Genomic DNA, 5,668 nt, shown 5'->3' on the forward strand with positions numbered 1-5,668 from the left:
ACAAATACAGACTGATGTCATTTTCACATGGGGCTGGTGCAAATAAAGATTTTATGGATTATTATGGATTTTGGCAAAGTATGTCTTGGGGTTTATTGGTAAAGAGGTCAGTAAAGAGGGTGTGCTTATGTAACTGGTTATGAGGTTTTATTGAGAAATAATTTATCAACAGTTTTGGGACCACTGTTCCCTCTAAGCTGCGCGCAATACTCTTTTTTTTTTTTTGCGCATTTATCATCTATTTTTTTTTGCCATTTTCGAGTTTTTTTTAACTTGAGTCTCGACTCGACCGTTTTTCTTAGGAGGCTGGACTTTAGCCTTTGTGCTGGAGGGTTGAACCCTCAGTTCCAAGACTTTCAAAGCCTCCAGACCTCCCGAGTCCTCAGGACCTGAGCTTTCACACAGTCTGAGGGCTGAAATTTTCTAAGTCCCACAGTAGTTCTCTGTTAGATTGAACTTCCAGACAGTCCAAGGACTGATATCTTCTAAGTTCCTGAGTACTTCTCTGTTAGTTTGAACCTTCACACAGTCTGAGGACTGAAATCTTAAAAGTTCTTGAGTAGTTCTCTGTTAGTTTGAACCTTCAGACAGTCTGTTAATGTTTTGATTAAATCTTTAAGGTTTTTCTTTTTAAATGTTTTACCACCTTTTAATGTTTAATTTTCTTTTTAAATACTTCATTGTATTTTCAGTGTAACTCCTATTTGAACTTTTATTGTCTTTAAGATATAATTTTCTAATTAAACATTTATTTTTTTAATTAAATGTTTTGTCTTTTTTGGCCTTTTATTGGATAGGTGTAGTGAAAAACAGACAGGAAACGGGGGAAGACTTGAGGCAAAGGGCCACTAGCGGGACTCGAACCCGGGACGCTGCGTCAGGGACCAGCCCCTGTACATGGATCACCTGCTTAACCCGTTGAGCTATATGGAGACCCATGTTTTGTCTTTCTAAGGATTTAATAGTCTGATTAAATGTTTTGCATTTTTAAAAATGTTTAACATTCTTCTTGTTTAATTGTATTTTTTAAATGTTTAATGATGGAAAATACTTCATCTGTAATTTCTGATATTTGTATTTTAAAAATTTTGTTTAATTTCATAACGACATGTATTGTATCATGTTGAATGATCTCATTCCATATTTTTGTCTGTTTAATATAATTTAATGTAATTTAATGTTAAATTACATTAAATTATATTAAACAGACAAAAATATGGAATGAGATCATTCAACATGATACAATACATGTCGTTATGAAATTAAACAAAATTTTTAAAATACAAATATCAGAAATTACAGATGAAGTATTTTCCATCATTAAACATTTAAAAAATACAATTAAACAAGAAGAATGTTAAACATTTTTAAAAATGCAAAACATTTAATCAGATCATTAAACCCTTAAAAAGACAAAACATTTAATTAAAAAATTAAATGTTTAATTAGAAAATTACATCATAAAGACAATAAAACTTCAAATAGGAATTAAACAGAAAATACAATGAAGCATTTAAAAAGAAAACTAAACATTAAAAGGTGGTATATGTACATATAATTTAATTGTATTTAATGTTTAACTCTATTAAACAGACAAAATATTGAATTAGATAATTCAACAACATACAATACATGTCATTATGAAATTAAAGAAAATTTTAAAAATACAAATATTAAAAATTACAGATCAAATATTTTCCATAATTAAACATTTAAAAAATAAAATTAAACAAGAATATTAAACATTTAAAAAAATGCAAAACATTTGATTAGATTATTAAACCTTTAAAGAGACAAAACATTTAATTAAAAAATTAAATGTTTAATTAGAAAATTACATCTTAAATTTCTTAAATCTTTTTAACAATAAATTTTTAAAAAAGTTTTATTGTATTATTTTTTTTGTTTGATTTAATTGCTTTTTGTTATGTAGTTTATTTCTTTAATCATCTTTTTCTATCAAGATATTAACCCCAACCTTAAAAATGAAATAAACCCTTAAATCACAATGAAAATACTTCTGTTGTCACAATCATGAGTTAGTCAGTTATTCAGTTTATCAATTCAACTTTATTTGTTTAGCACCTTTTACACAGATGACAAAACTAAACAAGCAAAGAGAAAAAACTATGATTAAAACTCAAAAACATTACAAAAAAAAAACAAAAAAAACATTTAACATGGTCATAAAATATGTTGTGTCCAGGGGATGGAGGGAGTTTATTGAAGTCTTCTTGGGCTCACATGGGAAATCATTTAAAATATAAACTTGATATTCAGTCTAAGGAAACTGCAGAGTGACAGAAGAACCAACAATATCTCCTGTTTTCTCCTTTAATGAGTCGACTCTTCTTGTGCTTTCAGACCAAAGAACTACAGACTCTTCACAACCTGCTCAAAGTCTTGGTACAGGACCTCACCACACGGGTCAAGAAGGTTTCCCTCTCATTTCTACTCTGAAGCTCACCTTCTCCTGCTCAAACTGCTGACAAATGTTTCTGCTGCTCTAAAGTCTGGTCTCCAGATCTTCCTAAAAACTCTCAAAGTCTCTTCTGCTGCAGGTTGCTTTGTGGAACTGTTCCAGAAAACCTCACTAAACCACATGGAGGGGCCTCAAGATAGTCGTCCAAACGAAACCATACAAAAACCAAACTAGCACAACCCAAACGCTAAAGTCTCCTGCAGCCTACCAGAGAACCTCTGAGAACAGAGAATCAGGACAGGAACTCTTACCTTCTGGACAACCAACGTTGGTTCACAAACAAGAATACAGAATGTGTCTGACCAAAAACCTCTGAAGACTCACTACAGCCAAGATAAAGACACAACTGCACCAAATCTACTAATCACTGCACACATTAGCACCATGTGCTAACTGTGGCTAAAGAACCTCATTTACCAAGACAACTATCCAGTACAAAGCCCTAAAACACACCAAGAAACACATTAAAGCCTATTTTACTGCTGGAAGCTGCAAGCCAACGCCTAAACAACAAACTAAAGCAACAGAGCCAAACCCAGTTCAGTGGTGGAGAAGCAGAGGAAATGTTTGTCTGCAGCTAAATAAAGCAGGAAGACACTGAGCTGCTCAGGTGTTCCTAATAACACCAAGCAGCCACCTGGACAGCCAATAGGAACACAGCTTCCTGGAAGTCCAGAGGGCTGGCTTAGTGAAGGAAATTTAACTTAAAGTTGAAGCAGAAAGTTAACAAAGAAAGTTGAAAACCACCTTCTGATCCCTGAAATCTCTGAGTTTTCACACAAAGAACACCTGAACATGTCAAACTGGTTCCATAGTAGAACCATCATTGTAAAAACGTCATAGTATGGTGTATTGCTCAGAAAAACATTAGGACCCGGCTGTCAGGGGACAAACATGTAAGAAACATGAGAACAGAGAGAACCCAACCAGTAGGTCACAGTTTATCATCCCCCAGTCATCTCCTGAAGTCCATATGGTGAGAGACATCAGTATCTGGTTGTTCATTTACCAGAGGATGCTTATAATCATGCTGATGTGGTCTGTACTCTACAGTATTTTAGTGACTCAGTAAATGCCTAAGTTGTTTTTTTTTTTAATGCTTTTCAGTTTTTAATAAACATTTAAGAGCCTATATGTGATCAATAAATGACCTTTGCCTATCTTAAGAAAAACTCACTCAGAACTCTGATATGTTAACAGTACTAAATAAATCAATAAATACATGCATACACACAAAAATAAGTTAATACATTAACTGTGTTAAGATAAGATTTAGATTTTTTAAAAAAAAGTTGTTTATGTTTTTGCAGAATCCAGTATTGCTCACTGGTTGGTCATTACATTTTTAGTTTGACTTCACTGTTTAAAATGATGCCACCTCTTTTCAGACAGAACCTGTGATAATAAAACAATACAAAATTTTTAGTTCCGTGTTAATAAAGCACTTAAAGCTTTAAGTATGGCTAAATGCTTTTTTCAGAATTAAATATATCACTCCTTAGGTGGTAGTGGCCCCAAGTTCAGTCAAGTTGGAAAGATATTCACAGATTCAGACTTCCAGCATCAATAACTCATTAGATATAGGTTGTCAAAACATAAACGGTGCCTCTTTCCCATTGTTGCAAGGCAGACAATGTGCTACAAGCCCAGTTTTATCAAAAGTAGCTGTCTTTCAAGCTACAGGAATAACATTGGTGTCTATGGAGTGAACAGGGTCCGTCTGCAATTAGCAAAACCACTGCAACAGTAAAGAGAGACAAATATTCAATAACTTCACTCTTATACATTGTTGTGTCACTAAAATCACTGCAGCCTTCAACTGGCTCCTGTTGACAAAGTGTCTTAACAGAAATGTAAATGCTGTAATTTGATTCTTTTAATAAACCATGTAACTTGAATGGATGTGATGCTGGTGTGACCACAGTGCACATGTCTGATGTTGCTCACAGTGGTCCAAGGGACGCTCAGGGAGTTTGTGTGTTTGCTCAGACTCATGAAAAATTACAGGGAACATCGTTTGGGACTCAAGCAGTTCCTTCTTTTACTCACTATCTCCCCAGCCTTAGAAAAAAAAAAAAACCTGTTCACGCAGCACAGATGAGGCTGAGGTACACAGGAAATGTTTGGCTCCATTGTACAAGTTTGGGTAAACGGTTTTGTGGGTTGCCCAGTAAGCCAGTGGGTCTGCCGTTCTTTCTACAATTGCATTCGCTGTGGCGCTTTGCATTTGCCAGGCTCTACTTGCGTCTTCGTCTAATAGGCTCCACAGTTGAACTGAAAAATATTGAAGATCATCATCATCATCACCAGAAATGTCAGTCATTCCCTATTCAGAAGAGGAAAAAAAAAATACCTGTGGAAGGTGCTGCTGGTGGTGGAGGATGAGGCTGTGGTGGTGCTTGTGACGTAGATGACTGCTGCTTGGTATTCTTTATGTTAATTGTTGTGCATTCTGTTATTAAACGTTCTTTCACACTGGCTGCCACTCTGATTGGTGAATCCAAAAGTTTTGAACTGCAGAGCCACAAGTGTAGCAACAGTCAGTGAACTGTTCTTTTCTTTGGTTTGTAGTCTGTCAGCTAAGCACCTGACAAGGTTCTGTGCCAGGTGTTGTGGCATGGGGGTGGTGAGTTGGGAATATATATATATATATATATATATATATATATATATATATATATATATATATATATATATATATATATATATATATATATATATATATGTATATATGTATATATATATATATATATATATATATATATATATATGTGTATATATATATATATATATATATATATAATCTATCTATCTATTCTCTACGAAATACGAAATCTGACATACTACTAACTCTCAAAGCAAAAACAACAGCAAAAAAAACAATCTATTCTGCGAAAAACAATTCAAATGAACAACACTAAATAGGGATCTCCTATCCCGGAACACTCGATCCCACTGAGTGATTCACATAACAAACCGAACCAATCAGGTGATTCGAAGCAGTTGAGTGCTTCAAACGTCACTGAAGTGATTCAAACGTCACGAGTCACGTGACCAAACCACACCTCGGCACAGTGGCTCGATACGTTTGCTTCATGAGCTACAGCGCATGTATCAAAGCCTCGGGTATCAGAGGACCATCACTACACACAGCAGCCGGTCAGTAAATTTCACAACAAACCAGAA

Source organism: Amphiprion ocellaris, chromosome 16 (genome assembly GCF_022539595.1).
Source record: "Amphiprion ocellaris isolate individual 3 ecotype Okinawa chromosome 16, ASM2253959v1, whole genome shotgun sequence".
NCBI classification, from domain to species: Eukaryota; Metazoa; Chordata; class Actinopteri; family Pomacentridae; genus Amphiprion; species Amphiprion ocellaris.